A 25,747-nucleotide genomic window follows, 5' to 3' on the forward strand; every position below is an offset into this window, starting at 1 on the left:
CTATTCTTTAGTCTTATTCTCAGTGTCATAAAGATAATCAAAGCAAGATTTGATTAACTTGTATTTATTTTGGAGGTCGTTGCAGTAAATAGGATGTGCTCTTGGATTTTTAACATATTCTTTCATGGAATGTGGCAAGGAACTGGAGAAGTCTTCAGTTGCTAGGACGTTGTCAGCATCTGGAGTTCATAAGTTCAGAAGATATTGGAGCAGAGTTAGGCCATTCGGCCCATCGAGTCTGCTCCACCATTCTATCATGGCTGATATGTTCCTCATCTGCGACCTACAATGCTACAGACCCAAGAGCTGGACTGTGAAATCAGCTGGAGAATCTCCTCCCTAGAACACATGACCTAGGAGTCGGAGGAGGCAATTTAGCCTCCCGAGCCTAAACACCTTCAATGTGATCATGGCTGATCCTATCCTGGCCTCAGTTCCACTGTCCTGACCATTCTCCATAACCCTTCAACCCAATCTGTCTAACTCCTCCTTAAATTTACTCACCGTCTCAGCATCCACCGCACTCTGGGGCAGCGAATTCCATAGATTCACAACCCTTTGGGAGAATTAATTTTTCCTCAAATGTTTTAAATTTGCTATCTCTTATTCTAAGATAATGACCTCTCGTTTTAGAATGCCCCACAAGAGGAAACATCTACTTTAACCATTCCTTTTTGCATCTTGTACACCTCAATTTGATCTCCCCTCATTCTTCTAAACCCTGGAGAGTATAGGCCTAAACTGTTCAATCTCTCCTTATACGACAAACCCCTCATCTCCGAAATCAAACTTTGTGAACATCCTCTGAACTGCCTCCAATGCCACTACATCTTTCCTCAAATAAGGGGACAAAACTGTGCACAATACTCCAGGTGCGGTCTTACCAATGCCTTGTATAGTTGCAACAACACTTCCTTACCTTCATACTCAATTTCTTCAGCTATAAATGCCAACATTTCATTAGCTTTCTTTATTATCTGTTGTACCTGCATACAAGTTATTTTATGAACCAGGATCCCCAGATCCCTCTATAATGGAGCACCCTGAAGTCTCTCCCCATTTAGATAATAAGTTGCCTTCCAGTTTTTCCGATCAAAATGCATGACCTCACACTTATCCACTATAAACTCCATCTGCCACATTTTGGTCCACTCTCTTAACCTATCCATATCCATTTGTAAGGTTCTTGGGCTGGATTTTCTGAAAATGGGACTAAATGTTGACGCCGTCGTGAAAATGGTGGAGTTTCACGACGGCGTCATCGGGGCTCCAGGAGGAGCAATTCAACGGCCCACAAAGGACTAACACGGGCGCAACGGGACCACCCGAGGGAGCAGCCGCCGATACGCGGGTTTCGTCATTGACGGGACACCGCGGCTGCTGATAAATATTCTCCCCCCACACCTAGCATCACAGGCAAGGTGGCCACCAGACGAGCAGCCCTGCGATTTAGGGACGGGGAGTTGGACACCTTCTTGGACGCCGTGTAGCAGAGGAGACTTGTGTTGTACCACAGGCCGGGACGCAGGACAGCAGGCGCCATCGTTCGCCGTGCCTAGGCGGAGGTGGCTGAGGCCGTCAGCACCGTCGGGCCGGTGGCCAGGATCGCAGACCTGTGCTGAAAAAAGCTGCAGGACCTCCTAAGGACAGCCAGGGTGAGTACCCAGCACTGTGCCCCTGGCACCAACCACCCTACACCCCACACACATGTGACACCTCCCCCCACCCCAGGGGGATGGTCCCACCCCTATCATGACCCACATGGTTGTACCCACCCATGACTGCCGCAATGGCTGGGTGCCCTGTGCACTGAAGCCATCAGAGACCCAACCCCTGGGCTGCATGCATCATATACCAGAGCGGGCATCCAAGAATGGTAACATCAGATGGTGGAGAGGGTCACGGGGGTTGGCTACGCTCGCACCTTCATCCCATGGAGAAGCCCAGGGCCATCGGGCAGGCCGAGGGAGGAGGAGGTGCTGGGGCCCGTGCAGGTGACACCTGCAGGGGAGGTGCCGGAACACCGCAGCACCTCGGACTTCCCTCCTCATGTCCCTGGTGCATCATTTGGGCAGCGGGCAGAACAGAGCGGCACCATGCCAGCCAGGAGACCCAAGGAGCAGCCTGGCCCACCCAGGCAGGGGCGCCCCAGGATACATGCGCCAACAGGGACCCTTGTCGCGGGGCAGGAGTCACAGCAGTCCACCTCCACCCCTGCTGTACCATCTTGGGAACCACCTAGGTTCCCCAGACGGTACAGCAGGGGTGGAGGGCACAGTTTAGATTTAGGGGGTGCAAGGCACAGTTTAGATTTAGAGGGTGGGGCACAGGCTGTTGATACCTCTGCACATCAAACACATGTTATCACCGATGAAACCTGCCTCTGTGCTCTGTCCGGTGGGTGCGGGGGTGGGGCGTCTGGTAAACCACTGAACATACATTACATATATTATGGTACACTGCCATTGTACTCCAGTTATTACAGTAAATCCCGGCCTGCTGGCTCCACCCAGCAGGCTCTGTATAAAAGTGTATGCTCTCCTGCACTGCCCCCATTCTTGGGTCCAGCTGCAGGAGGCTTTACATCTTGCACAATAAAGCCACAATAGTTCACTATTCGTCGCATGTTCATTGATGGTACATCAATTTATTGTGCTAGAATTTTGAAAATGAACGTCTTACTCAAGCCAGATTGCCTGGAGCTGAGCCCACATGCAGCCGATGCCACAACGACTTTCGAGCACTGGCTAGCTTGCTTTGAAGCATACCTCGGAGCATCCACCGAAGTCTCCTCAGACCCACAGAAGCTCCAACTACTCTACGCACGGGTGAGCCCACTAGTCTTCCTCCTCATTCGGGACACTCCCACCTACACGGAGGCGATAGAACTACTGAAAGGACAGTATATCAGGACTGTAAACCAGGTGTTCGCCAGGCACCTCCTGGCCACGAGACGGCAACTCCCGGGAGAGTCTCAGGACGATTTCCTGCATGCCTTGTGGCTACTTTGCTGAAACTATAGTTGCCAGGCAGTGTCGGACACCCAACACGTGGAGCTGCTGAGCAGGGATGCCTATGTCGCGGGCATTAAGTCCAACTACATCCACCAGCGCTTATTAGAAGGGAGTACACGCGGCCTCACAGAGACAGTCCAGCTCGTGAACTCCTTAGAAGTGGCTTCCAGCAACCTGGAATCCTACACCTCCGACCGCGCGGCACCCTCGTGGGCCCTGCCATCATCTGACCCGGGTGCACCGCACGCCTGCGCCGCGGGGCAGCCAGCTAACTCCGGAGGCCCCAAATGCTACTATTGTGGCCAGACCAAGCACCCCACACAACGCTGCCCAGCACGGAGCGTGTCCTGCAATGGGTGTGGCAAGAAGGGCCAATTTGTCACCGTTTGCGAGGCCCGATCGGTCGCTGCCGTTTCTAGGCCCAGCATCGCGACCGTAACATCCCCCATGTGCGATCCAGGGGCGCCGCCATCGTCACCGCCGCCAGCCATGTGCGGCCCATGGGCGCAGCCATCTTTAATTCTGCCCGCCATGTGCGCTCGGTGGGCGCCGCCATCTTCGGCGCCATCTTCGAATGCACCCCAGGACCCCTGTTCGCCTGGCCGTTCACGGGCCATGCTACCTCCACCACCACCGATCGGCCCTCCCACCACTCTCCGCAGCTCGCCTCCATCACCCTCGACCAGGGTGCCTGCCTTCCCCAGGAAGTCCACCTCCGGGGTTTCGCTCCTGACCTAGCTGACAGTTCCTGGGCCCGTCCTCCTCCGGAAGCATGCGAGGAGCCATAAATCAGACCCCCTCATCAAAAAAGTCCTCCTCCTCCATGCGAACCCACAGTACGCCTACGTGGCACACCACGACGGGCGACAGGACACAGTCTCCCTCCGGGACCTGGCACCCGCTGGTTCCCCATCCACCATCACCACCACCCCCTACCTGATACCGTCTCCTCCCCCTCCAGTGGATACCACTGCCACCCCCGCCCCTGTGCCGCACCCCCCCCCCCCCCCCACCAGCGACTATCACCGCCACCCCCGCCCCGGCGGCGCTCGTCCCCCCACCGGCTCAACTACTGGGTGAAGAAGGAGAGGACAACACACTCCCGGAGTCGCAGGTCTTCATATCGGTGCCCACACCACAGCCGGGGCTGAGGCGATTGCAGCGGAAGGTCAAAGCCCCCGACTGACTCGACCTGTAACTTCGCTTCACCCCTGCTGGACTTTTTTTTAAACGGGGTGAATGTGGTAAACCACTGAACATACATTACATGTATTATGGTACATTGACATTGTACTCCAGTTATTACAGTAAATCCCGGCCTGCTGGCTCCACCCAGCAGGCTCTGTATAAAAGTGTACGCTCTCCTGCACTGCCCCCATTCTTGGGTCTAGCTGCAGGAGGCTTTACATCTAGCACAATAAAGCCACAATAGTTCACCATTCGTTGTGTGTTCATTGATTGTAAGTGAGGGGTGGTGGGAGAGTGAGGCCCGGTGGGGCGCCATGCAGCCCCCCCCACCCACCATCCCCCAACCCATCCCAGACGTCCCCAGCGTTTCAACAGGACTGTGTGATGGACTGGCCAGCGTGTATGCAGGGATCGCCCAGGTGGAAGGTGCTACTGTGGGCTTGAGTCAGACATTGTCTAACGATGTGGAGTTTGGAGCTCATTGCAGAGCGGTCTGTCATCATCCCCCATCCCATGGACCAAGGTTGGTGGAGAGGGAGGTGAGTTTGTTGTTCAGTGGTGGGGGAGGTGAGGGTGGTCGGAGGTGAGGGGGTGCAGTAATGTGGTGTCCGTGCCCCTGCCCAGCAACCCCTCCCCAAGTTGGTGAAATGTGCATCGATCAAAGCATCCCGTGCTCTCTGCCTCTGCCGGTGGCGTAGCGCAGCCTCCCGTGCATGCCCAACCCCACGTTCCACACATTGTCCCTCTCCCCCCCCCCCCCCTCCCCCTCGTCTGACGAGGCCTGCCCTTGGCCCTCGTCCTCCTCCAGCACATCGCTGGAGCGATGTTGTGGAGGACGCAGCAGACCACAACGATGTGGCCGACCGTCCTGGCCTCGTACAGGAGGGCCCCTCCAGAGCAGACCAGGCACCTGAAGTGCATCTTCAGGACCCTGAAGCACCTCCCCACCACACCCCTGGTCGCACAGTGGGCCTCATTGTAGCAGTTCTCTATATCGGTCTGTGGCCTCCAAATAAACGTCATCAGCCACAACCGCAACGGGTAACACCTGTCGTCCAGCAACCAGCCCCGCAGCCGGAGGGGGTTGTCCCTCGAACAGGCCAGGGATCAATGATTACACCAAGATAAATGAGTCTTGCACACTACCCGGGTACCGGGCGCAGACATACAGGATCTTCACCTGGTGGTCACAGACCACCTGTACGTTCATGGAATGGTTGCCCTTCCTGCTCGTGAACATCGGCCTCTCATCCGCCGTGCCTGTAGGGCGACATCCACCCCATCAATTACCCCCTGGTCCTGGGGCATCCTGGTGATGATAGCAAACCACGCTGCCCGGGCATCCTGGTGGACACTGTCCACGGGGAACTGAATGTACCGATCCGCCAGGGCATACAGGGCGAACATCACGGCATGGATGCCCCTGTGTACCGATGTCTGGGAGATGCCGGACAGGTCCCCACTCGGCGACTGGAACGACCCCGTGGCATAGAAGTTGAGAGCGACCATCACCTTGATGGCCACTGGTAGTGAGTGTCCTCCCCCACTCCCGCGCAGTGCCAGGTGTGCCATCATGTGGCAGATGTGTCGGACAGTCTCTCGGTCCATCCGTAGTCTCCTCCTGCATGCCCGGACCGGAAGTTCCTGAAAGGACATGCGGCGCCGGTACATGCGGGGCTTCAACACCACCACCTCCTTGGCACCACCACCACCTCCTCCTCCTCCTCGTCACCTTGTTCCTCCTCCTCCTCCCCCCTCATCCCATTCCTCCTCGGCCTGTCGGGCAGGCGGCCCTCCAGCCTGAGCGGCTGGCACCTGCCTCTCTGCAGCCCGCTCCTCTGCTGCGGCCTCCGCCCCCTCTCTGAGCTGCATGCGGTCACACTGCCACTGAGCTGCATGCAGGGCAGCGGCCCCCGCCACGGCAGCCAGCATCGCTGGGTGGTGCCCAAACATTATGATCTGCAGGGGGTGATGTTACCATGATGCATACGCCCGTGCACAGCCAACTGCTATGGGCTATATGGTGGCCCCGATTGGCACCACGCGCCCTGGCCACGCATGTCCCCCACCCATTCCCTGTCGGTGCCCCCGCTCCTGGCTCCCGTCCCCACTGCCAGGGCCACTGTTTGATTTCACTGCCTGCACTGGGGGCTACAGTTGGTGAGGCCCTGGGTGGTCCCCCGGTGGGAGTCGCCGGTTGAATGAGGTGGCCAGGGAGGGGGATGGCACCCACCCGTTAGCCCTGCATTCACCCAGGGGCCGGGCGGGTGGCCAACAAGATGGCCGCCGTAATGGTGCTCGAGGCATGGGCACCGCATGTCCTGTTGGGGGCTCCCCGACTGCTCGGCCTGTTACCCCCCTTCCCCTTCCCTCCTCCACCCTGGCAGGGCCTTCCCCCCTCCCGCAGAATGCAAGGCCGGTGTCCGTTATGGAGCCCACAGTTCTCCCATGCCAACTCTTACCTCCTCCCGCCGTCGAATTAGCCAGCACGTCAGCTTCACAATTTTTTATCGGTGCTCAAAACCACGCCGTCAGGACTTCGGCCCCTCCGGGCTGCAGAATCGCTCAGGCCCGGGAAAACGGTCGTCGGGGCACCCAATGCGATTCTCTGGCCGCACGGCACGTGCCGCGATTCCGTTGTGTTGGGGGGTCCGGAGAATCGGTAATCGCCGCCAAACCAGTGTCAGGCCCGATTTCGCCATCAGAGCCTCTTCTCCGGCTGATCGCATTTCGCGATTTCGGCACGGAGCTGCGGAGAATCCAACCCTTATTTCCTCATTGCAAATTACTGTCCCACCTATTTTTGTGTCATCTGCGAATTTGGCTATTGAACCTTCTATCCCTGTATCCAAGTCGTTAATATAGGTTGTAAATAGCTGGAGCCCAAGGACTGAACCCTGTGGCACCCCACTAGTTACATCTTGCCATCCAGAAAAAGACCCATTTTCCCACTCTCTGCCTCCTCTTCGTCAGCCAGTCTTCAATCCAAGCTAGTAAGTTTCCCTGAATCCCATGTGATCTCACCTTGCGGACTAACATTCTGTGCGGCAGAAACGCCTTCTGGGAGTCCAGTCCGGAGAGCAGCATCCACTTCCATCAGCTCCTTCTTTAATAACAAATTGGGTGAAAACTGGAATCTGAGATGCTGGGGAACTCCGGGGAGGCCAGGAAGGACGATCCACTTGACACTTCTGGCTGAAAATGGTTACAAATGCTTCAGCCTTGTGTTAGGCTTTGGGACCAAACCACAATTTGCTGGACAAGAGACCCGAACAATTTGCAATTTGTCAAAATGTGAGAAAATGTTACTTCACCTCAGAAGACTTTGACCAATAGGTATCTTTTATAGAATCATAGAATCCCTACAGTGCAGAAGGAGGCCATTCAGCCCATCGGGTCTTCACCGACACTCTGAAAGAGCACCCTACCTAGGCCCTATCCCCCACCCTATCCCCACCTCGGGGCAATTTAGCATAGCCAATCCACCTAACCAGTACATGTTTGGATTGTGAGAGGAAACCAGAGCATCTGAAGGAAACCCACACAAACATGGGAAGAATGTACAAACCCCTCACAGTCAGCCAAGGTCGGAATCGAACCCGAGTCCCTTGCGCTGTGAGGCAGCAGTGCTAACCACTGTGCTATCGTGCCACTCCTCTGTTAAAACAAACTTTTATTTAAATACAGAATTTATCATATCGATATCAAATAAGTGGTATTATAATTAACAGTTTGTGGTGAATGTATTATGCCAATAATCCACCATTGTAATTGTATCTGTGCTGTTGCCCTTGTATTTGTATCTGTGCTATGCTGTTGCCCTTGTGGGCTCCTTCTATGGGCCATTGTATGGCATTATCCATAGGGGAACATGTTGGGGCCTGTATGGGCTCCGCCCATGGCTCCTCCCCTTGAAGGGAGGTATAAAGAGCAGTCGACATGTAGGCGGTTCCCAGTATTGGAACAGTCACAGGCAGGCACTGTTCTAAGTTGATTAAAGCCACGGTTTACTTCTACTCCCGTCTCGATTGAATTGATGGTCGCATCACAGTTATACAGTCCTTAAATAAACTGCAAAATGTCAACTAAATTGGCGCGATCTAACGGCTGCGTTGCGCCAGGCACAGATCCATGTGAGGCTGGAATCGGGAACTGCATCGTGCACTGATCAGTGTCTGATCTAGCCAGCCCATTCCGATTGACAGAATCTGTATCGTATCCGGAGCCCTATCCGTGGTAATCTGGTGAATCCCTGTAACAGCTGCACAGTTGAAGGTTATTGCCAATAGGAATTGCCATTGCTAGTTATATGAGCACTGCACAGCTCTCAAGTGGATTCCCATGCGTAGATGTGCCATGTCGCTGGCGAGTGTTACTGCCTGGCATTCCGATCAGACTGTGAGACCTGGACACTTTGCCTGAACACCGGAAGCGTCAATACCTCAGAGGCAACAGCCAGCAATCAAACACCCAACAGCTGGGCCACAGCACTGGTGATATCCCTGTGACCAGAGGGTGGGTGTGTGGATCGGGGAGGGAATCTGAGCCTGGTCCATGCGCTGTTCCTGGCAGGGGTCTGGGGTCTGGTGCCTGGGGCCGCTGCTGTGGTTGGATGTGCGAGTGCAGGGTGGGGTCTCCCAGCACAACCAACTCGTTAGATGACACTCTGAGAGATGGCAGATCCCAACCTACAGCACCAAGTGCATGCATGAAGTCACAGATGCCCTGTTAGCCGGGGCAGCTGACTATATACACTTTGACCTGCACCTAGCTCATCAAGATGACGGGGCAGCAAAATTCTCCGCCATTACATAGAACATAGAACATAGAACAATACAGCGCAGTACAGGCCCTTCGGCCCACGATGTTGCACCGAAACAAAAGCCATCTAATCTACACTATGCCATTATCATCCATATGTTTATCCAATAAACTTTTAAATGCCCTCAATGTTGGCGAGTTCACTACTGTAGCAGGTAGGGCATTCCACGGCCTCACTACTCTTTGCGTAAAGAACCTACCTCTGACCTCTGTCCTATATCTATTACCCCTCAGTTTAAAGTTATGTCCCCTCGTGCCAGCCATATCCATCCGCGGGAGAAGGCTCTCACTGTCCACCCTATCCAACCCCCTGATCATTTTGTATGCCTCTATTAAGTCTCCTCTTAACCTTCTTCTCTCCAACGAAAACAACCTCAAGTCCATCAGCCTTTCCTCATAAGATTTTCCCTCCATACCAGGCAACATCCTGGTAAATCTCCTCTGCACCCGCTCCAAAGCTTCCACGTCCTTCCTATAATGCGGTGACCAGAACTGTACGCAATACTCCAAATGCGGCCGTACCAGAGTTCTGTACAGCTGCAACATGACCTCCCGACTCCGGAACTCAATCCCTCTACCAATAAAGGCCAACACTCCATAGGCCTTCTTCACAACCCTATCAACCTGGGTGGCAACTTTCAGGGATCTATGTACATGGACACCTAGATCCCTCTGCTCATCCACACTTTCAAGAACTTTACCATTACCCAAATATTCCGCATTCCTGTTATTCCTTCCAAAGTGAATCACCTCACACTTCTCTACATTAAACTCCATTTGCCACCTCTCAGCCCAGCTCTGCAGCTTATCTATATCCCTCTGTAACCTGCTACATCCTTCCACACTATCGACAACACCACCGACTTTAGTATCGTCTGCAAATTTACTCACCCACCCTTCTGCGCCTTCCTCTAGGTCATTGATAAAAATGACAAACAGCAACGGTCCCAGAACAGATCCTTGTGGTACTCCACTTGTGACTGTACTCCATTCTGAACATTTCCCATCAACCACCACCCTCTGTCTTCTTTCAGCTAGCCAATTTCTGATCCACATCTCTAAATCACCCTCAATCCCCAGCCTCCGTATTTTTTGCAATAGCCTACCGTGGGGAACCTTATCAAACGCTTTGCTGAAATCCATATACACCACATCAACTGCTCTACCCTCGTCTACCTGTTCAGTCACCTTCTCAAAGAACTCAATAAGGTTTGTGAGGCATGACCTACCCTTCACAAAGCCATGCTGACTATCCCTGATCATATCATTCCTATCTAGATGATTATAAATCTTGTCTCTTATTATCCCCTCCAAGACTTTACCCACTACAGACGTGAGGCTCACCGGTCTATAGTTGCCGGGGTTGTCTCTGCTCCCCTTTTTGAACAAAGGGACCACATTTGCTGTCCTCCAGTCCTCTGGCACTATTCCTGTAGCCAATGATGACATAAAAATCAAAGCCAAAGGTCCAGCAATCTCTTCCCTGGCCTCCCAGAGAATCCTAGGATAAATCCCATCAGGTCCTGGGGACTTATCTATTTTCAGCCTGTCCAGAATTGTCAACACCTCTTCCCTACGTACCTCAATGCCATCTATTCTATTAGCCTGGGGCTCAGCATTCTCCTCCACAACATTATCTTTTTCCTGAGTGAATACTGACGAAAAATATTCATTTAGTATCTCGCCTATCTCTTCAGACTCCACACACAATTTCCCATCCCTGTCCTTGACTGGTCCTACTCTTTCCCTAGTCATTCGCTTATTCCTGACATACCTATAGAAAGCTTTTGGGTTTTCCTTGATCCTTCCTGCCAAATACTTCTCATGTCCCCTCCTTGCTCGTCTTAGCTCTCTCTTTAGATCCTTCCTCGCTACCTTGTAACTATCCATCGCCCCAACCGAAACTTCACACTTCATCTTCACATAGGCCTCCTTCTTCCTCTTAACAAGAGATTCCACTTCCTTGGTAAACCACGGTACCCTCACTCGACGCCTTCCTCCCTGTCTGACCGGTGCATTCTTATCAAGAACACGCAGTAGCTGATCCTTGAACAAGCCCCACTTATCCAGTGTGCCCAACACTTGCAGCCTACTTCGCCACCTTATCCCCCCCCAAGTCACGTCTAATGGCATCATAATTGCCCTTCCCCCAGCTATAACTCTTGCCCTGCGGTGTATACTTATCCCTTTCCATCATTAACGTAAACGTCACCGAATTGTGGTCACTGTCCCCAAAGTGCTCTCCTACCTCCAAATCCAACACCTGGCCTGGTTCATTACCCAAAACCAAATCCAACGTGGCCTCGCCTCTTGTTGGCCTGTCAACATATTGTTTCAGGAAACCCTCCTGCACACACTGTACAAAAAACGACCCATCTATTGTACTCGAACTATATCTTTTCCAGTCAATATTTGGAAAGTTAAAGTCTCCCATAATAACTACCCTGTTACTTTCGCTCATATCCAGAATCATCTTCGCCATCCTTTCCTCTACATCCCTAGAACTATTAGGAGGCCTATAAAAAACTCCCAACAGGGTGACCTCTCCTTTCCTGTTTCTAACTTCAGCCCATACTACCTTGGAAGAAGAGTCCCCATCTAGCATCCTCTCCGCCACCGTAATACTGCTCTTGACTAGCAGCGCCACACCTCCCCCTCTTTTGCCTCCTTCTCTGAGCTTACTAAAACACCTAAGCCCCGGAACCTGCAACATCCATTCCTGTCCCTGCTCTATCCATGTCTCCGAAATGGCCACAACATCGAAGTCCCAGGTACCAACCCATGCTGCCAGTTCCCCTACCTTGTTTCGTATACTCCTGGCATTGAAGTAGACACACTTCAAACCACCTACCTGAACACTGGCCCCCTCCTGCGACGTCAAATCTGTGCTCCTGACCTCTATACTCTCATTCTCCCATACCCTAAAACTACAATCCAGGTTCCCATGCCCCTGCTGCATTAGTTTAAACCCCCCCCAAAGAGCACTAACAAATCTCCCCCCCAGGATATTTGTGCCCCTCAGGTTCGGATGTAGACCATCCTGTCTGTAGAGGTCCCACCTTCCCCAGAAAGAGCCCCAGTTATCCAGAAATCTGAATCCCTCCCGCCTGCACCATCCCTGTAGCCACGTGTTTAAATGCTCTCTCTCCCTATTCCTCATCTCACTTTCACGTGGCACGGGCAACAACCCAGAGATAACAACTCTGTTTGTTCTAGTTCTGAGCTTCCATCCTAGCTCCCTGAAAGCCTGCCTGACATCCTTGTCCCCTTTCCTACCTATGTCGTTAGTGCCAATGTGGACCACGACTTGGAGCTGCTCCCCCTCCCCCTAAGGACCCGGAAAACACGATCCGAGACATCACGCACCCTTGCACCTGGGAGGCAACATACCAAACGTGAGTCTCTCACGCTCCCACAAAATCTCCTATCTGTGCCCCTGACTATAGAGTCCCCAATTACTAATGCTCTGCTCCTCTCCCCCCTTCCCTTCTGAGCAACAGGGACAGACTCCGTGCCAGAGGCCCGTACCCCATGGCTTACCCCTGGTAAGTCGTCGTCCCCACAAGTATCCAAAGCGGTATACTTGTTTCTCAGGGAAACGACCGCGGGGGATCCCTGCACTGACTGCTTTTTCCCAGTCCCTCTTACAGTTACCCACCTATCTCCAATCTTTGGTGTAACTAATTCCCTGAAGCTGCTATCTATGACCCCTTCTGCCTCCCGAATGATCCAAAGTTCTTCCAACTCCAGCTCCAGTTCCCTAACTCGGTCTTGGAGGAGCTGGAGATGACAGCACTTCCTGCAGGTAAAATCAGCAGGGACACTAACTGCATCCCTCACCTCAAACATCCTGCAGGAGGAACATTGCACTCCCTTCCCTGCCATTCCTCTAACTTTCTACCAAGATCTGGCTAACAACTAAATTAAATTTTTATAAAAAATAATAATAATATAATAAAATATGGTACTTACCTCAGACCAATGGGTTTTATTATTAGGTTAGAGGAGGAGGGCGGGTGGGAGACACTACACGTGTAGTGTCTCGGGTTTCTCTCCACCAGAATTTATTGGTGAGGGTCTTCCCAGACGTCCGCGGGTCGACTTCCTGTTCCCGCCTAAAAAACTAATTAAAAAAAAAGAAAAAAATTCTCAGCTCCTGCTGAAATTGACTAACCAGCCAGCTCCACTCCCGCCGAAATCGACTGGCCTGCCCCTGCAAAGACAAGTGATTTTAAAGGACAGACGTACCTCCCAGCAACCACTTCCGCAATGCTCCCGCTGAAACTGACTCACCAGCTGTTCTCACTCCGAAATCGACTGGCCTGCCCCTGCAAAGACAAGTGCTTTTAAAGGACAGACTTACCTCCCAGCAACCACTTCCACAATGCTCCCGCTGAAACTGACTCACCAGCTGTTCTCACGCCGAAATCGACTGGCCTGCCCCTGCAAAGACAAGTGCTTTTAAAGGACAGACTTACCTCCCAGCAACCACTTCCGCAATGCTCCCGCTGAAACTGACTCACCAGCTGTTCTCACGCCGAAATCATTGCCTGGATGCCCCAGGTCCAGGGGGTAATATATGGCACCTATGTCACCTTCCGCGCATCGATCAGACCGAGTGCACCCTTCATCAACAGGAAGGAGTTCCACTCTCTGAATGTTCAACTTGTGTATAACCATCACCTCAAAATCATGCACGTGTGCACGCTTCCCAGGGAGTGTGCACGACAGCTACATACTGCGGCAGTCGGAGATCCCCGTATCTTCATGGAACACCCAGGATGACGTGTTGGCTCCTGTGCGATAAGAGGTACCAACTGAGGCCCTGGCTAATAACACCAGTACGAGTGTGGAGACCGATGCAGAGAACCGATATAACAAAGCCCATGTGGTCATGTGTGATGTCATTGAGCGGTGCATCAGACTGCTATGCCCCACGGAGGGTCTCTCGCTTTGTGTTGGTTTGCTGTGCCCTCCACAACCTGGCACAGCAGTGACGCAACGTGCTGGAGGTGGATGAGGACAAACATGCGGACTGGTCTGAAGAGGATGAGAAGGAGCTGGACCAGAAGGGCAGGGGGACGCGCCTGGGGAGGTCCTGCAGAAGCAACTGGAGGACAGAGGACATGCGGCGGCGAGAGCCTGGCATGCCTGGAGGACCAGGAATGTCCTCACCTCCCCTGCTCCTCATACGACAAGGTTTCACCCATCACCTCACATTGCTGTGTGGGTCTGGAGTTACGTGTAGGCCAGACGGAGTTCCAGGATATCAGTGAACCAGATGGGTTTTTAATGACAATCGGCAATGGTTTCATGGTCATCATTAGACTTCTAATTTGACCATCTGCCATGGTAGGATTCGAACCTGAGACCCCAGAGCTTTACCCTAGGTTTCTGGATTACTAGTCCAATGACAATACCACTATGCCACCATCTTCCCTGATTGTGTGCCAACGTCTACTGCAGGGACAGAGAGAGGGCATTGTGAGCTGCACGCATCATGAATAGCGGGGGCTGCTTCGGAGGGAGACAGGCATTGGCACCGCCACTGGGTATGGGTGGGGTGTGTTGGTGGGCCAGGGTGTGTGGGGACACAGTCATAGTATCATGATGGGGGGGGGGGGTGCAGTGCCAACTTCCGGGTCATCAGTGGGAGGGGGTGCGGTGATGGCAGACAGGACTTGTGCCAAGTGGCTGATGCCAACTCACCCATGTGGCCCAGTGGAGGTCGTTAAGCTTGTGATTTTGACATCCGGGACCCGTCTGGATGGCAGCTGGTTCCTGGGACCAGCCTGCCCTCCGACCATCCAGCCCCTCGGCTGACCCGGATGCGATGTTTGGTGCGCACAAGATAGTGTCCCAGGAACCTCTTCACTAATATGCCCAACCGAGGTGATAGTCTCTGGTTGGTGGAGGGTATCACTCTAGGTAACAGCACAAATATGGTGTTCAAGGTCAAAAGAGTATTTCTTGATTAATATGCAGATCAGGGGTTATGGGGAGAAGGCAGGAGAATGGGGATGAGAAACAGATCCGCCATGATCGAATGACGGAGTAGACTCAATGGGCTAATTGACCTAATTCTGCTCCTGTATCTTATCAACTTTTGAATTGTGAAAGGTGGGTTCAGTTATCATGGTCTACCTCTTGACAAGGATGATGACTTGTCACCCTTATTGGAGAACAACAACATTGGCTGCAACTCATTCATCCTAACCAACTGCACTGAGTGAAGGACAGGTACAACACAGAGCTCAAAACACATACCTTGGTATCAGTCAAGTCAGAGATCTGCCAGACATTAGATCTGCCGTCAGATGAGACTCCTGCAGTATTTATCCAAGACAATCCATGCTGCTGCTTCCAGAAACACCAAACAGTATCACCCTTACCTGACAGGACCATACTCCATAACTCCATCTTTCATGCACACAAAAGGGTATGTGCACATTATATAAACAGATAAACATTTCCTCAGGAAATTTAATTTTCTGCCAGTTCAAATACCAGGAAATGATTAAAGCTCACCAGATAGCTGCTATCCTGGATGATGGTGATGTCATCACAGACGCTTATTCAGATGAAAGGGTTGAGGAATCTGTTGATGGTTTTTTGGAATCAGCTACACTCCATGTACAGATCGGTCAATCACCCGATTCTCCGAGCACCATGTGATTCGAGTGATCATTGATAGCTGTGCCATTGGCAACATGATCCCTGTTTCCACAGATATGAGGCTCGGTGTCTCAGGCAATAGCTGACCCTAATCTGCTCACCAGGCTAAGGGTTCATCACCTTTACCTGTTGTTGGTGAAACAAACTTTCCTCTGTCCCGTGACCATCACAACCTTGCCTTCAAAGAACAAAGAACAAAGAAATGTACAGCACAGGAACAGGCCATTCGGCCCTCCAAGCCCGTGCCGACCATGCTGCCCGACTAAACTACAATCTTCTACACTTCCTGGGTCCATATCCCTCTATTCCCATCCTATTCATGTATTTGTCAAGATGCCCCTTAAATGTCACTATCGTCCCTGCTTCCACCACCTCCTCCGGTAGCGAGTTCCAGGCACCCACTACTCTCTGTGTAAAAAACTTGCCTCGTACATCTACTCTAAACCTTGCCCCCCTCACCTTAAACCTATGCCCCCTAGTAATTGACCCCTCTATCCCGGGGAAAAGCCTCTGACTGTCCACTCTGTCTATGCCCCTCATAATTTTGTAGACATCTATCAGGTCGCCCCTCAACCTCCTTCGTTCCAGGGAGAACAAACCGAGTTTATTCAACCGCTCCTCATAGCTAATGCCCTCCATACCAGGTAACATTCTGGTAAATCTCTTCTGCACCCTCGCTAAAGCCTCCACATCCTTCTGGTAGTGTGGCGACCAGAATTGAACAATATACTCCAAGTGTGGCCTAACTAAGGTTCTATACAGCTGCAACATGACTTGCCAATTCTTATACTCAATGCCCCGGCCAATGAAGGCAAGCATGCTGTATGCCTTCTTGACTACCTTCTCCACCTGTGTTGCCCCTTTCAGTGACCTGTGGACCTGTACTCCTAGATCTCTTTGACTTTAAATACTCTTGAGGGTTCTACCATTCACTGTATATTCCCTACCTGCATTCGACCTTCCAAAATGCATTACCTCACATATGTGCGGATTAAACTCCATCTGCCATCTCTCCGCCCAAGTCTCCAAACGATCTAAATCCTGCTGCATCCTCAGACAGTCCTCATCGCTATCCGCAATTCCACCAACCTTTGTGTCGTCTGCAAACTTACTAATCAGACCAGTTACATTTTCCTCCAAATCATTTATATATACTACAAACAGCAAAGGTCCCAGCACGGATCCCTGTGGAACGCCACTGGTCACAGCCCTCCAATTAGAAAAGCATCCTTCCATTGCTACTCTCTGCCTTCTATGACCTAGCCAGTTCTGTATCCACCTTGCCAGCTCACCCCTGATCCCGTGTGACTTCACCTTTTGTGCTAGTCTACCATGAGGGACCTTGTCAAAGGCCTTACTGAAGTCCATATAGACAACATCCACTGCCCTACCTGCATCAATCATCTTAGTGACCTCCTCGAAAAACTCTATCAAGTTAGTGAGACACGACCTCCCCTTCAGGATCCTTAAGGGGGAGGGGGAGCAGCCAGAAGTCGTGGTGCACATTGGTACCAACGACATAGGTAGGAAAAGGGGTGTGGAGGTAATAAACAAGTTTAGGGAGTTAGGCTGGAAGTTGAAAGCCAGGACAGACAGAGTTGTCATCTCTGGTTTGTTGCCGGTGCCACGTGATAGCGAGGCTAGGAATAGGGAGAGAGTGCAGTTGAACACGTGGCTGCAGGAATGGTGTAGGAGGGAGGGCTTCAGGTATTTGGATAATTGGAGCGCATTCTGGGGAAGGTGGGACCTGTACAAGCAGGACGGGTTGCATCTGAACCAGAGGGGCACCAATATCCTGGGAGGGAGGTTTGCTAGTACTCTTCGGGAGGGTTTAAACTAATTTGGCAGGGGAATGGGAACCGGATTTGTAGTCCAGCAACTAAGGTAACCGATATTCAGTACGCCAAAGCATGTAATGAGGCAGTGGGGAAGGGAACACTGACAAAGGAGAGTATTTGCAGGCACGGAGATGGGTTGAAGTGTGTATACTTCAACGCAAGAAGCATCAGGAATAAGGTGGGTGAACTTAAGGCATGGATCGGTACTTGGGACTACGATGTGGTGGCCATCACGGAAACGTGGATAGAAGAGGGGCAGAAATGGTTGTTGGAGGTCCCTGGTTATAGATGTTTCAATAAGATTAGGGAGGGTGGTAAAAGAGGTGGGGGGGGTGGCATTATTAATTAGAGATAGTATAACAGCTGCAGAAAGGCAGTTCGAGGAGTATCACCCTATTGAGGTAGTATGGGTTGAAGTCAGAAATAGGAAAGGAGCAGTCACCTTGTTAGGAGTTTTCTTTCGGCCCCCCAATAGTAGCAGAGATGTGGAGGAACAGATTGGGAAACAGATTTTGGAAAGATGCAGAAGTCATAGGGTAGTAGTCATGGGCGACTTTAACTTCCCAAATATTGAGTGGAAACTCTTTAGATCAAATAGTTTGGATGGGGTGGTGTTTGTGCAGTGTGTCCAGGAAGCTTTTCTAACACAGTATGTAGATTGTCCGACCAGAGGAGGGGCAATATTGGATTTAGTACTGGGTAATGAACCAGGGCAAGTGGTAGATTTGTTAGTGGGGGAGCATTTTGGAGATAGTGACCACAATTCTGTGACTTTCACTTTAGTAATGGAGAGGGATAGGTACGTGCAACAGGGCAAGGTTTACAATTGGGGGAAGGGTAAATACGATGTTGTCAGACAAGAATTGAAGTGCATAAGTTGGGAACATAGGCTGGCAGGGAAGGACACAAGTGAAATGTGGAACTTGTTCAAGGAACAGGTGCTACGTGTCCTTGATATGTATGTCCCTGTCAGGCAGGGAAGAGATGGTCGAGTGAGGGAACCATGGTTGACAAGAGAGGTTGAATGTCTTGTTAAGAGGAAAAAGGTGACTTATGTAAGGCTGAGGAAACAAGGTTCAGACAGGGCATTGGAGGGATACAAGATAGCCAGGAGGGAACTGAAGAAAGGGATTAGGAGAGCTAAGAGAGGGCATGAACAATCTTTGGCAGGTAGGATCAAGGAAAACCCCAAGGCCTTTTACACATATGTGAGAAATATGAGAATGACTAGAGCGAGGGTAGGTCCGATCAAGGACAGTAGCGGGAGATTGTGTATTGAGTCCGAAGAGATAGGAGAGGTCTTGAATGAGTACTTTTCTTCTGTATTTACAAATGAGAGGGGCGATATTGTTGGAGAGGACAGTGTGAAACAGATTGGTAAGCTCGAGGAAATACTTGTTAGGAAGGAAGATGTGTTGGGCATTTTGAAAAATTTGAGGATAGACAAGTCCCCCGGGCCTGACGGGATATATCCAAGGATTCTATGGGAAGCAAGAGATGAAATTGCAGAGCCGTTGGCAATTATCTTTTCGTCCTCACTGTCAACAGGGGTGGTACCAGGGGATTGGAGAGTGGTGAATGTCGTGCCCCTGTTCAAAAAAGGAACTAGGGATAACCCTGGGAATTACAGGCCAGTTAGTCTTACTTCGGTGGTAGGCAAAGTAATGGAAAGGGTACTGAAGGATAGGATTTCTGAGCATCTGGAAAGACACTGCTTGATTAGGGATAGTCAGCACGGATTTGTGAGGGGTAGGTCTTGCCTTACAAATCTTATTGAATTCTTTGAGGAGGTGACCAAGCATGTGGATGAAGGTAAAGCAGTGGATGTAGTGTACATGGATTTTAGTAAGGCATTTGATAAAGTTCCCCATGGTAGGCTTCTGCACAAAGTAAGGAGGCATGGGATAGTGGGAAATTTGGCCAGTTGGATAACGAACTGGCTAACCGATAGAAGTCAGAGAGTGGTGGTGGATGGCAAATATTCAGCCTGGATCCCAGTTACCAGTGGTGTACCGCAGGGATCAGTTCTGGGTCCTCTGCTGTTTGTGATTTTCATTAATGACTTGGATGAGGGAGTTGAAGGGTGGGTCAGTAAATTTGCAGATGATACGAAGATTGGTGGAGTTGTGGATAGTAAGGAGGGCTGTTGTCGGCTGCAAAGAGACATAGATAGGATGCAGAGCTGGGCTGAGAAGTGGCAGATGGAGTTTAATCCTGAAAAGTGTGAGGTTGTCCATTTTGGAAGGACAAATATGAATGCGGAATACAGGGTTAACGGTAGAGTTCTTGGCAATGTGAAGGAGCAGAGAGATCTTGGGGTCTATGTTCATACATCTTTGAAAGTTGCCACTCAAGTGGATAGAGCTGTGAAGAAGGCCTATGGTGTGCTCGCGTTCATTAACAGAGGGATTGAATTTAAGAGCCGTGATGTGATGATGCAGCTGTACAAAACTTTGGTAAGGCCACATTTGGAGTACTGTGTACAGTTCTGGTCGCCTCATTTTAGGAAGGATGTGGAAGCTCTGGAAAAGGTGCAAAGAAGATTTACCAGGATGTTGCCTGGAATGGAGAGTAGGTCTTGCGAGGAAAGGTTGAGGCTGCTAGGCCTTTTCTCATTAGAGCGGAGAAGGATGAGGGGCGACTTGATAGAGGTTTATAAGATGATCAGGGGAATAGATAGAGTAGACAGTTAGAGGCTTTTTCCATGGGTGGAACAAACCATTACAAGGGGACATAAATTTAAGGTGAAAGGTGGAAGATATAGGAGGGATATCAGAGGTAGGTTCTTTACCCAGAGAGTAGTGGGGGCATGGAATGCACTGCCTGTGGAAGTAGTTGAGTCGGAAACATTAGGGACCTTCAAGCAGCTGTTGGATAGGTACATGGATTACGGGAAAATGATATAGTGTAGATTTATTTGTTCTTAAGGGCAGCACGGTAGCATTGTGGATAGCACAATTGCTTCACAGATCCATGGTCCCAGGTTCGATTCCGGCTTGGGTCATTGTCTGTGCGGAGTCTGCACGTCCTCCCCGTGTCTGCGTGGGTTTCCTCCGGGTGCTCCGGTTTCCTCCCACAGTCCAAAGATGTGCGGGTTAGGTGAATTGGCTAATGATAAATTGCCCTTAATGTCCAAATTGGCCTTGGTGTTGGGTGGAGGTGTTGGGTTTGGGTGGGGTGCTCTTTCCAGGAGCTGGTGCAGACTCAAAGGGCCGAATGGCCTCCTTCTGCACTGTAAATTCAATGATAATCTATGATTAATCTAGGACAAAGGTTCGGCACAACACCGTGGGCCGAAGGGCCTGTTCTGTGCTGTATTTTCTATGTTCTATGTTCTATGTTCTATGTTCACAAAACCATGCTGCCTCTCACTAATACGTCCATTTGCTTCCAAATGGGAGTAGATCCTGTCTTGAAGAATTCTCTCCAGTAATTTCCCTACCACTGAAGTAAGGCTCACCGGCCTGTAGTTCCCTGGATTATCCTTGCTACCCTTCTTAAACAGAGGAACAACATTCTCCAGTCCTCCGGGACATCACATGAAGACAGTGAGGATCCAAAGATTTCTGTCAAGGCCTCAGCAATTTCCTCTCCACCCTCCTTCAGTATTCTGGGATAGATCCCATCAGGCCCTGGGGACTTATCCACCTTAATATTTTTTAAGACACCCAACACCTCGTCTTTTTGGATCTCAATGTGACCCAGGCTATCTGCACACCCTTCTCCAGACTCAACATCTACCAATTCCTTCTCTTTGGTGAATACTGATGCAAAGTATTCATTTAATACCTCGCCCATTTCCTCTGGCTCCACACATAGATTCCCTTGCCTATCCTTCAGTGGGCCAACCCTTTCCCTGGCTACCCTGATGATGAAACACTGTCAGGCACTTCATTCACTGAATTCCTGTAAAACGCTCTCTTCCCTAGTTATGCAGCTCACTAGAACACCAGCCTCCGCACGGTTCAGGTGTAGGCCGCACCAATAGTGCAAAACTCAATAATGGTGCTAGAGCCTCACGAACCGGAACATAATTCTCTCACACCAGTCTTTGAGCCATGTACTAGAAAGATAGAGAATAGAAGCAGGAGAAAGCCATTCGGCCCTTTGAGCCTGCTCTACCAGTCATTATGATCATGGCTGACCATCCAACTCCTGCCTTCCTCCCATTTTCATTTCTCCAATCTTATTTGCCCTGTGCCAATTTGTATGTCGCTCAGGTAATAATCCAGAAATTATTCGAGGTTCTGAGTCCTAATTTGGTTCCTAGCTCCTCAAACTAACTATGGAGAATATCTTTCCTAGTTCTACCTATTTCATTGGCCTGGATCCTCTCTTTCCCACTGCAAGTTCCTCTCCAACCTAGTGCAGATGTTCCAAATCCTGACGATGGGCAGGTAACACAGCTTTCTGGACTCTGTATCTTGACTACAGAGAACAGCCTCAATGCCCCTTACGACACTGTCCCTGTCTACAACTTCATTCCAGATTGCTCCTTCCACTGAATTGCTTTCTGTACCACGGTGCCATGGGCAATCAGTTCACCCATCCTACAGCCCTCACTACTATACAGACACATTGAAAGAACCTCAGACATGTTGGACAAAATCAAAGGTTGAAGCTCCTGCCCTAGGTGTCTCCTTCCCTACCTCACTCACACTCACGCTCTCCGCCCATGGCCACTGGCCAAATCAGAAAACCCCATCCTAAAATTTACCAGTGCCTCCTTGTAAAAAGCATCAAGGTGACTTTCCAACCCCCGACAGTGTCTGCAACTCAGCTTCCAACTCAATAGATCTCAGCTGAATTTCTTGGAATTACAAACACTTACTGCAGACATGGATGGATCACAGGAACTGCATCCAGGAGCTCCCAAAGGCAGCCGTAACACATTGCCTGTATATTCCTTTATTAACTATTTAGTTTATTTGAGCAAAGGGTTGTCCCCAGCAATCCCCAGCTCATTGCCCCCGGGCAATGGCCCCATGACATCACACCACCAGGAAGCGGGGGGTCAGTCCATGGGGCTGGATGTTATGGTGTCAAGCCCTTTAATAACATTATAGTTCATATTAAACTATGTATATATGATCACATCACTAGCAAGGGGTGGGGAAGATTGCATTCTGAAATCTCACCAGTGCAAATCTTGGTCCTCTTGTGAGACTTTGTGGCCATAACGTTATTTGCGCAGAATCTAATGAACCCAGGTAACATTGGAAAGTAGAATTTCTCCAACATTCAGGGTAAAACCAATTTAATATATTATTGACTCACAGGATTGATTTCACCACCCTCTGTGCATTCTCTGTAAGCTCATCAAATGCATCATTCAGCACCTTGTAGGTCACAGAAAATGATGATCCTGCTCCACAGTTGGATTGAGCGACACCGCACTGTAACTTTGCAATTAAATCAGGAGTTATTTTACCCAACAGAGGCATGTTCACCACGGCTTTCAGATCTTCCACCGGTTTCCCTGCCCTATTGGCCAGTCTTTGAAGTGAGGCATCTTCCAGACCCAGACATTAACGGAAATGTATTATTCCTCCAATCAGTATCCCAATATCACAACCACGGGAAACTCCAGGAACTGGCACTGCTCCTAATGCTCCTGAAAGTGTTGCCAACATCCTGACTCATTTCTTTAGCTCTTCTCTTTTCTTCTCTACAATTTCTAAGTTTAGGTTTGGAAGGGACAGAATGTGCACACATGTAGAAATATTCAGAAGATCATCTTCAAGAGCGTCATTTAAACATTTCAAATCATATAGATTCAGATAAGATTTTAATACCAGGAAAACACAGGGAGATGGGAACCTTGCCTCGTTCAATTTCCTGACACAATAATTCCTGATCTTTCCTAGTTCTGCTTCTTCATTAACTTTCCTCCCTCCCGTTCTTATTGAATCGAGAGCATAATCAATTTTCGATCGAATGAAGTAGAAATTCTTCCCCAGCCGTTTAATCTCTTTGGCGAGGGTTACATCATTTTCTGTGAATCGCATGGCGCTGATAATGAGGAAGAAATCATTTCTTTAAAATTTCATTAGACTCGGGTATTTATTCGTTGGGAATTTAGTAGTTCCACATCCTGGCAGGTCCCAGAGATAAACACTTGGCAAGTAGGGATGTGGATATGCGATTGGCTCCATTGTATATAATGTGGCCCCAAACGAAGAAAGAACAAAGAACAAAGAAAGGTACAGCACAGGAACAGGCCCTTCAGCCCTCCAAGCCTGTGCCGACCATTCTGCCCGTCTAAATTAAAATTTTCTACACTTCTTTGGTCCGTACCTCTCTATTCCCATCCTATTCATGTATTTGTCAAGATGCCCCTTAAATGTCACTATCGTCCCTGCTTCCACCACCTCCTCCGGCAGCGAGTTCCAGGCACCCACTACCCTCTGTGTAAAATACTTGCCTCGTACATCTCGGGCAGCACGATAGCACAAGTGGATAGCACTGTGGCTTCACAGCGCCAGGGTCCCAGGTTCGATTCTCTGCTGGGTCACTGTCTGTGCGGAGTCTGCACGTTCTCCATGTGTCTGCGTGGGTTTCATCCTGGTGCTCCGTTTTCCTCCCACAGTCCAAAGACGTGCAGGTTAGGTGGATTGGCCATGATAAATTGCCCTTCGTGACCAAAAAGGTTAGGAGAGGTTATTGGGTTACGGGGATAGGGTGGAAGTGAGGGCTTAAGTGGGTCGGTGCAGACTCGAAAGGCCTCCTTCTGCACAGTATATTCTATGTGATCTCCTCTAAACCTTGCCCCTCGTACCTTTAACCTATGCCCCCTAGTAATTGACCCCTCTACTGTGGAAAAAGCCTCTGACTATCCACTCTGTCTATGCCTCATAATTTTGTAGACCTCTATCAGGTAGCCCCTCAACCTCCATCGTTCCAGTGAGAACAAACTGAGTTTATTCAACTGCTCCTCATAGCTAATGCCCTCCATACCAGGCAACATCCTGGTAAATCTCTTCTGCACCCTCTCCAAAGCCTGCACATCCTTCTGGTAGTGTGGCGTCCAGAATTGAACACTATACTCCAAGTGTGGCCTAACTAAGGTTCTATGTAGCTGCAACATGACTTGCCAATTCTTATACTCAATGCCCCGGCCAGTTTCAGCGGCTCCCTCATCATCCCTCTGAAGCCCTCTCATTGTATTGATGAAGGTGGATTTCCCTGCCGCATTCTCCTGTCACTGCGATGTTAAACTCTGTGTTGCCCAGATCATCTAATTTGTTCTGTATCAATCTTACAAATTGTTCCACACCACCTCTTTCATAATCAGACATCAGCTTTTGTCACTCTTCCTCATTGAAGGACGAAGATTTCAAAGACTGATCTCTGAAAGAAAACATTTTACATGGTGTTATTTTACTAAAATAACTTGTATTTGTGCAGCACATTGTCACATTCTCAGGACATCCCCACACACTTCACATCTAATAAAATACTGGTGAAGCATAATGACTGGTTTTGTAGTTGATTATGAAGATAATTTGTACACAGTAAGGTTCCTCAACAGCAATTAGATGAATGACCAGTTACCTAGTCTCTGATTGAAGATAACAGGCACTCCTTTAATTGATGGACAGCTTAGATCTGGGCACTGAGTTAACACAGCCCAGGAGGAACATTTCCTTTCCCTCAAGAGAAAGTTCTTCCTCCGGGTAAGTGTTCTCCAAGGCGGCCTTCAGGACGCGCGACAACGCAGAATCACCGAGCAGAAACTTATAGCCAAGCTCCGCACACATGAGTGCGGCCTCAACCGGGACCTGGGATTCATGTCGCATTACATTCATCCCCCACAATCTGGCCTGCGAAACCCTACCAACTGTCCAGGCTTGACACAATTCACACCTCTTTAACCTGGGGTTACCCCATCTCTGGATCTATAAAGATTTAATCACCTGCTAATGCTCGCATTCCAAGCATTGTCTGGCATCTTTGAATTTGTCTATCTATATGTTTCTGGAACATACCTCTTCATTCACCTGAGGAAGGAGCAGCGCTCCGAAAGCTAGTAATATCGAAACAAACCTGTTGGACTTTAATCTGGTGTTGTAAGACTTCTTACTGTGCTCATCCCAGTCCAACGCCAGTATCTCCACATCATTACAAGTGATGACATTGGATAATGAATAGAAGACTGACTAACCGACAGAAGGCAGAGAGTCGGTATAAATGAGTTTTTTTCTGGTTGGC

General features: G+C 50.1%; 1 protein-coding gene and 1 pseudogene across 2 annotated transcripts in view; both read right to left on the reverse strand.

Moving 5' to 3' along the window:
• Positions 1 to 24,862, reverse strand: LOC140422569 (interferon-inducible GTPase 5-like; annotated as a pseudogene).
• Positions 1 to 25,747, reverse strand: part of LOC140420890 (interferon-inducible GTPase 5-like) — a 59,034-nt gene that overhangs the window by 4,511 nt on the left and 28,776 nt on the right. Inside the window, exon 3 of one of the 2 annotated variants that reach the window (XM_072505009.1) lies at positions 12,996 to 13,146. The exons of the other annotated variant lie outside the window; for it this stretch is intronic. The gene's annotated coding sequence lies outside the window, so the exon portion shown is untranslated. The remainder of the gene's footprint in view (positions 1 to 12,995; positions 13,147 to 25,747) is intronic. 2 annotated transcript variants of the gene reach the window in all.

Source organism: Scyliorhinus torazame, chromosome 5, assembly GCF_047496885.1.
Source record: "Scyliorhinus torazame isolate Kashiwa2021f chromosome 5, sScyTor2.1, whole genome shotgun sequence".
Taxonomy (NCBI): Eukaryota; Metazoa; Chordata; class Chondrichthyes; order Carcharhiniformes; family Scyliorhinidae; genus Scyliorhinus; species Scyliorhinus torazame.